General features: G+C 36.3%; 1 protein-coding gene and 1 pseudogene across 1 annotated transcript in view; one reads left to right on the forward strand and one right to left on the reverse strand.

Moving 5' to 3' along the window:
• GRIK2 (glutamate ionotropic receptor kainate type subunit 2) overlaps positions 1 to 12,553 on the forward strand; it is a 1,042,171-nt gene that overhangs the window by 640,180 nt on the left and 389,438 nt on the right. The window lies entirely within an intron of this gene.
• On the reverse strand, positions 10,670 to 11,116 carry LOC109549061 (guanine nucleotide-binding protein G(I)/G(S)/G(O) subunit gamma-5 pseudogene; annotated as a pseudogene).

A 12,553-nucleotide genomic window follows, 5' to 3' on the forward strand; every position in this document is an offset into this window, starting at 1 on the left:
TATATATGAATGGTTATTTTGAGGTATCAGATAAAAACAAGTCTCAGAGAAATATAAGAACGTAAACAATAAAAATAAAGTATTAATTTCCTTGGAAGTTATATTGGTAAAGGAACTGCATACTATTTTGATTATTACTTAGTGATAAGGAATTTCACATTAAGATGTTTATCACTAGTCTAAATAGTGCTCTTTAAGTTAGAATTTTAAAATATTTTATTCTAGAACATTTCACTATACCTTTATGTTTACATTAAAATTGAAATTCTTTTGAATTTAAATTCTCCCCAAATACACCAGGAGCTCACTTTGTTTATAAATGCAGTATTTAGAACTACGTGCAGAAATTAGTCCCTTTGCCAATAAAATTGACCATTTGCAAATTGACAGATAGGAGCTCTCCCAAGAGAACAGAGAACAGGGAGTTACAGGGTTGGAAAAATAATGTAAATAACCTGAGTACCTTTGATGTGTTTTTAAGCTTAAATTAGACCTGTTAAATTTATTGCATTGTTATATTCCAAATAATTACTTTTCCATCATTGGTAAAGTTCTGTATGTCAAATTATGAATGGCAGGTTCTGTGTGAATGGTTTCTCTGAGGGTGCGTAATGTGATACTCCAGGGTATGCTCAGTTACAAAATGGTCCACTTATGTTTATGGATGGTCATATATAGAAATATACAAATATGAATACACATGCATGAATCCATAGTTTATTTACTTCTCCTTTCTCTTCTGATATAATTCAGGTGAATCCTCACTAAATATCACATATCCTCATATGTATATGCACATAAACATGGTATATATACACACATATATGTTATACATATATATGTATGTTATACATGTGATATTATATATTTATTTCTTATTATCTTAAAACTCCTCATAGTAGAAAGAAATTTGGCAAATGTTCAAAATGTTTATGATATACCACATTTCCTCATTATTCTGTTTGTATGTATATGTATTTGACATTTTTACTTCACATATGTTGTTCTTGAGTGACTGAATAAAGAGATAATGGGATTTGTGATCAAGGTCACATCATAGTTCGGTGAAGTAATGTTTCATATGTAGTTGATCTTTTGCTTTGAATAATATTCTAAATATTTATATCATTGAGACAAATTTAAATAGAGAAATAGTTAATTAGATGTATATACTTTTAACAGAGACTTGACCTAAGATTACATTTATTAAAATAGTTTAAGCTAGGGCTTCCCTGGTGGCGCAGTGGTTGGGAGTCCACCTGCCGATGCAGGGGACGCGGGTTCGTGTCCCGGTCCGGGAAGATCCCACATGCCGCGGAGCGGCAGGGCCCGTGAGCCATGGCCGCTGAGCCTGCGTGTCCGGAGGCTGTGCTCCGCAAGAGGAGAGGCCGCGGCGATGAGAGGCCCGCGTACCACCAAAAAAAAAAAAATAGTGTAAGCTAATATTTAAAAGAAACTTCACCATTACTATCACTTGAAGGTGACATCAATACTTGGATATTCTAAAAGTCTTTGATTATTTAAATATGAATGCTAACCTGGAGTCATTACAGAATTATTCATAGAGTAGGTATGCCTTAAAAATCCTCTGAGGGGAAAAAAGCATGTTAATGCTCCATTTTATGCAATATTTAATTCAACAAACATTGATTAAGCCCCTGCTACATTCCAGGGACAGTACCAGGTGTAAGTATATGCCAGTAAAAGAAACAAACTCCAGGCCCCTCTTGAGCTTCTAGTTTCTATTTAGGGATATGTGGTTGTTCATGTTTTTAATATTATTTGTAATGAAATAATTGCATTTGTAACTGGCCTTTTAATTTACTTTTAATTTAACACACTTTTAGAACTTTGCTATTCTTGATTTTTTAGGGGATAGAACTGACTCTAAGATAGAAGATTGTCTTTGAAATGAATTCATAAATATATAGAAGTAGGATTTTTTTTTTTTTTTTTTTTTTTTTTGTAATTTTGGATATGTTTAAAAGTCTCAAGGTGGAATTTTTTTTTTTTTTTGCGGAACACAGGCCTCTCACTGTTGTGGCCTCTCCCGTTGCGGAGCACAGGCTCCGGACGCGCAGGCTCAGCAGCCATGGCTCACGGGCCCAGCCCCTCCGCGGCATGTGGGATCTTCCCAGACCGGGGCACGAACCCGCGTTCCCTGCATCAGCAGGTGGACTCTCAACCACTGTGCCACCAGGGAAGCCCTCAAGGTGGAATTTTAATAACAGAACTTAACAGAGAGAATTTGTAAACTTCCCAAGTGAACAAGATGACTACTTGGTCATGTGGGAGAAAATCTGATGACAGCTAGGACTGTGAACTGAAATGGGAGAGAAATCCACCTCATACCCAGTGAGATAAACATTAATAACTTCATTATGAATTTGTGTATCTGCTGTTTACTGCATGATGCAGTATGCATTTTATATATGTTTCTTTTTTCCTTTCCAGATTTATTATGTATGCTGTTCCTCCCATTTATATTCATTTCTATTTTGTTGTGTAGTCCAGTTTGATACATGATAATTATACTTTCATCCAGTCTTCGTTCCCACCCACAAAACAGATGGGATGGTAGATGAAGTATAGTGCTGGAGTAGGAGAAATTCTTAGAACGATGTTAACAGGACCTGTTTATTTTTTATGATAATTAGCATTTGTTGTTGTCGTGGATGAATGCTTTTAAACACCCTGAAAGTCTGTTATACCTCTGAATGATGTCCAAAATGATGGAAAAGAATTGGCTTCAGAAACAAAACTGTGTTTCTGTCAGTCATTTTGGAACATATGATTCATTTTAAACATAAACTAAAAATAAGTTGGATAGCTGTCAGCTTGTAAGCAATTCCAGGATAAGTTGTGAATATTTGCTTTAAAATTCCTATGTTTCATCTTTGTTTATAGATCAGCAGTCCATTAACAAAGAACTCTGGACTGGTAAACAAAAGCCTGGGAGTCTAGGCCCAGTTTTGCTACTAAATTACTGGTACAACTTTGGAAAAGAGAAGAAGGAAATTGAAATGATTACAGAAAGCAGCTGTGGTGCACTAGGCATCGAGGTAGTTGCTATCATATAAACTATTACACTTAATCTTCAAAACAATTATATAGAAACAAAACAATTCTAGGGAAACAGGTTAACACTTCACTATCCTTGCTTCCTCCAGTTACTGGCTTTTCTGCCCACCAGCAGCCCAAGGCAGAAACTTGAACATCTTCCTTGATTCCTACCTTTCTTCAGTCCCACAATCAAGCTCTAATGGTTGTTAATTCTATATCTCTATGAACTCTCAAATCTGTTCATTTCTTTCATGCTTTCTAACTAATTCTTAAGTCAAAATCTTTCACCTGGATTATTACTAACAGTCTCTCTACTAATCCAGTCTCCACACTGCAGTTAAAGTAATTTTTAAAAATGCAATTCTGACCCATTGTCCTATTAATAGTTTCTCTTGCTCTAAGGATAAAGTTAAAACTTTTTTGGAAGGCTTATAAGACCTGACTTCATCTAGTCCCTGTACCTCTCCAATGATATTTGAGTCTAAATCCCTCACTTATGTCTTTCAAATTGAGCCATTAAATTTCTTTCAGGTTCCGAAAATACTGTCCAGTCCACCTGTTTCTCTCATTCTGACCCCAACTCCTCCTCCCCACTAAGCACCCACACACATGCACATGTGTATTTGCACACACACACACATTCATACCATCTGGCTCACATGTCACAAAGAAAGACTGTCCTGACCCCCAGCTCCCAAGCCCGGAATAGGTCTCCCTCAACATATCCCCATAGCACTGCAGTACTCCCATGACCATCCCCTATGAGAACATTCATCACACTATGAATGACTTTTCTTGGCTGACTTTTCCACTCAATCAAATACACATCTGAATAGGATGAACCGTAAGGCTGCCCACTATTCTATCGTTGGCACCTAGGTATTACCTGGCTCATGGAAATACCTAAATAAATATTGAAGGAATGAATGCATAAAAAGGTATTATTATATCCAGTGTTTAGATGAAGAAGCTCCAATGGATTAAGTAATCTGTCAGAGGTCATTTTAGGTTAGGTAGCTCTTTCGTACTCGCCATTGAGTAAATAGATTCAACAATAATCATTTCAAAAATTTTATAAGATATCTGGAGTGAATTGTGCTTATATGTTAAGAGCAATTAAAATATATTTACTCATTTACTTGTTGAACAATCATTATCAAGCATCTTCTGTATACCAGGTGCTATGTTCAGCACAAGGGACAGTATTATAGGTAAAACTTTGTCTCCATGTGCTCAAAGTTGAGTGAGGGGGAGATAGAACATGTGAGAAGGATACTATTATAGTGTATCAAGTGCAGAGAGAGACAAGAAAAAAATATTGTGGCAGCTTAGGAGATGAATAGAGACATGAAAAGAATTTAGGGGAGGGAAGGTTTTAAAACTGCCTGGTAAAGGCAGAGGAGAGTTTTGGAGAGGATGCCATTATCATTAAGTTATCATAAAGGACAAGTAGAAACGCTTCAACTAGAGAAGGGGCATAAGGGTGTAACACGTGAAAATGTGAGGATGCCTGAGAGCTGGTTTCTCAGGCAACGACAGGCACTTCATTACGACTGATCATCAGAAACAAGGAAACTGAGGAAGGATGAGGGAGAATGTATAAAAGGCCAACGTAGGAGAAATAAAAAAGAGCTTTTTACTAGCTCCTTTGCCCTGGAATCTGCATGTTACAGCAGTACCAGTCATGTTTGCATGATGTGAACCTGCTTTCCAGACCACCGTTGAGTGCCTCAGGGATGGACATACACCCATTCGGTTCCTTTCCTAGGAAATCAAAAAAGAATATAGAGAGAGGGATATCCACTGACTGGACTATGGGTTGAAATCCTGGCTCTGTTGTGTAATTTTCAGCAAGTTGTTTGACTTTAAAAACTTGAGTTGACACATTTGTAAATTGAAGATAATGTATATACATCAGGGGATTGTTGTCATGATGAGTGAGATATGCAGAGTGCCTCATGGTGCCCACATAGTAGGAGCTTAAAACTCTCAATAATAGAAATGGCATGTGCTATGTGCCGTTTATTCCTTACTATACTCTAAGAAAAAGGAATCGTTATTGGTCCCACTTTTTAAAATATGAGACTATTTAGATGCAGAGAGTTGAGATAATTTGCCCAAGCTTTCATAGCAAGTAGATGGAAGGTCTGGGTTTTGACCCAAGGCAGTAAACTGCAGAAACCACTTTGTTAAATACCATGATATAATGGTAGTTATTGTGTTTTGATTTGGTTCATTTTGTTGTCGTTATTTTACTTTAAGAACAGGAATGACGCAATCAGAACGATTTTGGTAAAGGTTCTCTGACACCAGTGTGGAGAATGCATTGAGGCTATTGAGATACGGTAAGGAATAGGACAAGACGAGAAGCAAGAGAATTTCTGAATTAGTCAAGTTGAAAACAAGATAATAGTCTCAATTAAAGAGGTTTTGATAGAATGATTTTGAAGCAGAGAATTCTAGGAAGATTTAGGAGATACAAATTGTAGGACTTAGTAAGTAAATAAGTAGAGAAGTGATAGAGACAGAGACAGTAAGGATGACCTCTATGTTTCTGGTCTGGGTTACTCATCAATGGCACATTTACTAAAAAGGAAAACAAGAAAAAGAAATGTGGGAAAGGGTATAATAAATCTGGTTCTTAACACATTAATCTTGAAGCACCTCAGAATCATCCAGTGGTGTTGGAGGTGGAAATCCATCTTGAAAAGTAGGAATTTAGTATGGGCATATAATGCTCCCAGTGGCATTTTTCTCTGCTCTCCATTTGGACTCCTTTGTGATATGAGGAAATGAAGACAATTGACAAAAAACTAGGTCATGGTAGGTCAAGAAAATTCAGAGTTATGCTAGTGAGTAGGCAGTCGTGGAGATGAATATAGACATGATAAGAATTTAGGGGAGAGAATGTAAATTTTTTTTTAATTAATGAAGGAAAATCAGTATTTTCTTTTAGATATTAATATTTAACAAACTTAGCTTTGATTAATTTCCATGGTACGAAAAAGAAAAAAAGGCCAGGGCCTTTATCCTAAGCAAAAGCAGAAATGATTTCTTTACTAACTTTATTAACTTGAATGAATTCTATTTATAGACTATGTTCTAGATACATCTGTGTGTGCTTTTGGAGTTAGTAAGAGTAAAAAATTATTTTATTTTATTTTGCACCTATATTTAAATAGGATAACTAAAATAATTCAATAGAAGTTGATGTGAAAAAATATATTTCTAGAAGATACTAACTTTTGAATAACATAACAACTTTTGTGTTATAAAACATATAACCAAATAATTTTAATTTTATTTAAAGGAGTGGGGTAATTTGGATCTAAGATGATTATATGTTATATGTTCTAAGTGCAAAGCTTCAAGTTCTCTAATCCCAAGTGGAAATAGCTTCAAGTTCTCTAATTCCAAGTGAAAATACAATTAGCAATTATGAGTTAAACCTAATTATTAGGATATATTTGATTACATAGCTTGGTGTATTAGTGTTTCCACCATGTTGGTTTTGCATGGACATAGGTTCTTTATTTCCATTTAAGCAAGCCTCAAAATTATTTGTAATATTATTACTTAAATTTTCATTACTCGACAGTATTTTTAAACATATTCATAGAACTAATTATTTCTCTAAGTTTTAAAATCTTTAAAATATTGCCAACCCTAAAAGACAAAAATAAAATTTTTAATCCACAACAATCATACAATTCATATTTCTGCAGATAGTGAAATAAATACATATGTAAAGAAATAGAAGAAGCAGGACTTGTACCAGACTTCAATGATCAGTAGTATTTGCCTTTGTTGGGAAAGAAAAAAATCATAAAGTGAGAATAATTCCCTGGTGATGACCAAACACTGCCAGTTTTCTGTATTTAAATATGGAACATATTGGCGTGAGCATTCTGGTAACTACTTTTCCCTTAGCCTTTTCCTGGTCTTCTCTGTCTCCTCTATGCAGTGTAGGGGAACGATAGTACTTAAATTATCTCTCTGATGCTCTTGACAATTTTGACTACTCCCTTCTTCAGTGAAAGACTAAAACTCTCCTTGTTTGGCCTCTGTGCCATCATTCTCTCCTTGTTGTGTCCTTTTCAGCCATTTTTTCCCCTTCTCATATTCTTAAACTCTTTTTTCTTTCTCTGTTCCTTAAAAGCTGATGCTGTTCAGGTTTTATTCCCAGGCTTCTTGTTTTCTACTTGTTTACCTCACTGTCCCTAAAGCCTTCCATCTGACTCATGCCTTTCTCTGCCTGTATGTTGTAGACTCACTGCTGGACATCTTCAGTTGCTTCTAGCAAGTGACAGACTCAGAGATTCAGCCACCCACTGATCATCTTTATTTGGATGTCCCACAGGCACATCTCACCCAGCATAACAAAAGCCAAACTCATTACCTTTATTCCAAAACTTGCTTTTTCTCCTGGCTTTCCCTCTTTATCCAGTTGCCCAGCTAGATTCCTAGTGGTCATTCTAGATTCTTGTCTTTCTCTCTTCCCTCATTTCCAACGGATCGCTTAATACTTCTCATTTTTATCTCACATTTCTCAAATTTACTTCTGTCCTCCATCCCTACCATCTGTTTTAGTTAACATCTTTATCGTAAACCACCTAGACCATGTTCTGCCCTCTACCCTATTTAAGTTCATGTCTCTGATGCAGACAAAATGGTGTTTTTAGAAATGACAATGTGGTGATGTCATGCCCAGGCTTAAAGCTGTTTGGCGGTTCCTCAGTTCTTGGAAGAATGAGTTCTAGTTCTTCAGCATGACACATGCAGCCTTCATCATTGGCACTCTCGTGCCCCTTTGATTTTATTTCCCTGGTATTTCCTCTCTCAATATTTATGCTACAGCTTTCCTTGAATAATTGTAGTTCTCCATTACCAATCATGCTCTGCTATCTCAAGTTTCTTTGCTGTGCACAATTCGTTCTCTCAGCTTGTTATGCCCTTCTCATTTGGTGATCTGTTCACCACCTTCAGATGTACCTTAAAGTATTCTTACAAAGTAAACTTGTGAAGTAACCTTCCCTGACTTCTACCTGTATGAGTTGGTATTTCTATTCTTTGTATGATGCAAGAGTTTAGTTGATAAAATAGTTCATCATCAATTTTAGAGTACAATTTTCAGCATGCTCACATGACCCATTTAGCAGAGGTGATGATTTCCTGAACATAAGAGCTCTAAATATTTTATAATTAATTCCTCCATTTATTTGCTTCTTCCTTTGTTTTTTTAATAACTTATTTCTTTATTTCGTTCACAAGTAATTATCAAACATTTACTATGTGTCATCGCTGTTCTAGGTACTGGAAGTACAAGAGTGAACAAAACAGACAAAAATTCTTTGCCTTGTGGAGTTTGCATTCTAGTGTAGAGTGATAAACAATAACAAAATAAATATGTATATATATAGCATCAAATGTGATAAGTGTTATGGAGAGAAATAAAGCAAGGGAGGCATATAAGGAGTACAAGGAGGGAGTACTGCAATATTAAGTTGGATTGTTATTAGAAGAGACCTTATTTAGAAGGCGAAATTTGAGCTAGGACTTGAATGAGCTGAGGAAATATGTCGTGGGAGTTCTGAAGGAAGAGTATTTCATATAAAAAGCAAGAAGGTAAAAAATAACCAAGGGAGAAAGAGATAAAGAATTCTAAGTAAGGCAGTTTTTTTTTGTTTGTTTTAGTTTGGAGAAGGATTTTTTAAGAAACTGAAAATTGAAGGAGATTTTTGTGACATCTGTCATTATTTTATATGTGTATATGTGTTTATGTATAGATGTACATATATGGTTATATATGTATATGTTCCATTACTTCGTTGCAATAGTAATGTCATTTCTTTAAAAATAACTCAGTGTAGAGACTTTTCCACATAGAGGCTCATTTTTATATGAATTACTTAGTAGTGATTATGGTCCATAGCATTCACCCATAAAATAGTGATAGGATTCATTTTTAACGGAGACAAGACTTCAGGGAAAGAAGAAAAGAAATAAATCTAACATATATTCATTTCTGCAAGATGTAATAGATCATTTATTGGATACTTGATTAAAAATAAATTGGTTCAGTATCAGAAACACTTTTTTAAAAATTGAGATCCTGAATGGATTAAAACCTAGGTTAGATACTCTTTATACATCAGGTGAACATGACTGCCTTCTAAAACAGTTTTCTGTTTCCTACTGAACATTGTATAAATGTTTATCTTGCTTTAATATAAGGTATGTAAACAATATTTGGGGACAGAGTCCTCTAGACGCAAACATTTAGAGAAAGCAAGAAACAGTTAACACCCAAATTCTAGACAGGCTAATTGTACATCATTATTTCAGAATTATTCCAATTTGGAGGTGGTACAGTGTCTACTCTTCATATTTCAGTGATTCAAAAAGAAGCTCAAGAAATGAATTTTTTTGCATAAATACATTAAACATGTATTAAATCTATCCTTGGCTAGTAAACGCTAATGACGATACAAAGCCTAATAGACACCTCTCCTTGCCTTCTTATAATAACCAAAGACATTATTTTACTTGTCATAAATATTTGCATTTCTGTAAATTCAATCATCTTCCATTTGATAAAACAAAGTTAATTATATAACAGATATTAACATTAAAATCCAAAGCACTGGTTCTTAAATTTAATTGATATCAGATAATGGGATTTCCTGGGCTACTGTTAAAACTGGAGATTTCTAGGCCAGCTCCTATTACTCAGTAACTCTGTGTTTATACTCAGGGACTTGCAGTTGGAAAAGGAAACATAGCTAATTGTGATATGCATTACTAATGTTTACCAGTATGTGGTTATCTCTACTTCTAGACCTCAGGAGATTGAAGGTCCTTAATTTTTTTTTTTTTTTTTTTTTTTTTTGCGGTACACGGGCCTCTCACTGTTGTGGCCTCTCCCGTTGCGGAGCACAGGCTCCGGACGCGCAGGCTCAGTGGCCATGGCTCACAGGCCCAGCTGCTCCGCGGCACGTGGGACCTTCCGGACCGGGGCACGAACCCGTGTCCCCTGCATCAGCAGTCGGACTCGCAACCACTGCGCCACCAGGGAAGCCCGGTCCTTAATCCTTGAATTTTAGTGTGACCACGTGGACTGCTTTAGTTGGTGAAATGTGAGCAGTAGTGTTGCTCGTTTCTGGATGGAAGCATTTAATTGCACGTCACATAATTCTCCAGCTTACTCATTCCTTGCCATACCAATTGTGCTTATAAGTTTGAAGTATCCCAAAATGCTGACCCAAAATATCAAAGAGAGCTGCCTTGAGAAATTAGTTAGATCTACAGCAGACTTTGCTTTTAGGCGACATAAAATCTTGTTCTGTTAAATTGCTATGATTTGGGAGATGATTTTTCCTATAAAAGCATAACCTAGTCTAGTAGTTCTCAAACTTTAGTGTGCATTAAAATCATTAGGTAAACGTATTAAAACACTGCCTGCTGGCTTTACTCCCAGTGTCTGATTTAGTACATGTGGGATGTGGCCTGAGAGTTTTTTTCTAATAAGTTAGCAAGGGATCATGATGCTGCTGGTCTAGTGACAACACTTTAAGAAACATTGATACATTAAATTTTTTTTAACATCTTTTTTATTTTTTATACTAAGTATTTTATTGTATGCTGCCACCAGTGTATATAAAATAATTACCCTTGTGAAACAGAAATCCATGAATATTCAGAGAGGTAGACTGACAAAAGTAGAAGTTCGTATAGTATGGCACATGTTATAGAGACAGGCTTTTGTACAGGCTTCAGATTTAGCTTTCCTTTGAATATTCACCGGTTTATGAAAAGTGGTTTAAAAACCTTGCAAAGATTCATTTTACTACAAAAAGGAACAGACTTTCTGAGGTCTGAAGGGATTTGTACTTGAAGATACTCCAGTCAGCAGGGGGTCATGTTGAGCATTCTGCAGACAGAATTGTTTCAAATCTGCAGCTGCCTGGGAAACCTTCACGCAGTTGAGCCCAGCCTGCAGCCGGAGTTGTTGAACCACTTACTTCATAGCGGCGACGCTGGAGGAACCAGACATGGCACACGCGAGAGCTCTTTTTTTAACATCTGTATTGGAGTATAATTGCTTTACAATGGTGTGTTAGTTTCTGCTTTATAACAAAGTGAATCAGCTATACATATACATATATCCGCATATCTCCTCTCTCTTGTGTCTCCCTCCCACCCTCCCTAACCCACCCCCTCTAGGTGGTCACAAAGCACCGAGCTGACCTCCCTGTGCTATGTGGCTGCTTCCCACTAGGTATCTATTTCACATTTCGTAGTGTATATATGTCCATGCCACTCTCTCACTTCATCGCAGCTTACCCTTCCCCCTCCCCGTGTCCTCAAGTCCATTTTCTATCTATACGTCTTTATTCCTGTCCTGCCCCTAGGTTCTTCAGAACCATTTTTTTTTTTAAAGATTCCATATATATGTGTTAGCATACAGTATTTGTTTTTCTCTTTCTGACTGACTTCACTCTGTATGACAGACACTAGGTCCATTCACCTCACGACCAGTAACTCAATTTTTTTCTTTTTATGGCTGAGTAATATTCCCCTGTATATATGTGTCACATATTCTTTATCCGTTCCTCTGCCGATGGACACTTAGGTTGCTTCCATGTCCTGGCTATTGTAAATAGAGCTGCGATGAACATTGTGGTCACCTGTCTTTTTGAATTATGGTTTTCTCAGGTTATATGCCCAGTAGTGGGTTTGCTGGGTCATATGGTAGTTCTATTTTTAGTTTTTTAAGGAACCTACATACAGTTCTCTATAGTGGCTGTATCAATTTACATTCCCACCAACAGTGCAAGAGGGTTCACGTTTCTCCACACTCTCTCCAGCATTTATTGTTTGTAGATTTTTTGATGATGACCATTCTCACTGTTGTGAGATGATACCTCATTATAGTTTGGATTTGCATTTCTCTAATGATTAGTGATGTTGAGCATCCTTTCATGTGTTTGTTGGCAATCTATATATCTTCTTTGAAGAAATGTCTGTTTAGATTTTCTGCCCATTTTTGGATTGGGTTGTTTGTTTTTATGATATTGAGCTGCATGAGATGCTTGTAAATTTTGGAGATTAATCCTTTGTCAGTTGCTTCATTTGCAAATATTTTCTCCCATTCTGAGGGCTGTCTTTTCATCTTGTTTATGGTTTCCTTTGCTGTGCAAAAGCTTTGAAGTTTCATTAGGTCCCATTTGTTTATTTTTGTTTTTATTTCCCTTTCTCTAGGAGGTGGGTCAAAAAGGATCTTGCTGTGATTTAGGTCATAGAGTCTTCTGCCGATGTTTTCCTCTAAGAGTTTTATAGTGTCTGGCCTTACATTTAGGTCTTTAATCCATTTTGAGTTTATTTTTGTGTATGGTGTTAGGGAGTGCTCTACTTTCATTCTTTTACATGTAGCTGTCTGGTTATCCCAGCACCACTTATTGAAGAGGCGGTCTTTTCTCCATTGTATTCT

Source organism: Tursiops truncatus, chromosome 12, assembly GCF_011762595.2.
Source record: "Tursiops truncatus isolate mTurTru1 chromosome 12, mTurTru1.mat.Y, whole genome shotgun sequence".
NCBI classification, from domain to species: domain Eukaryota; kingdom Metazoa; phylum Chordata; class Mammalia; order Artiodactyla; family Delphinidae; genus Tursiops; species Tursiops truncatus.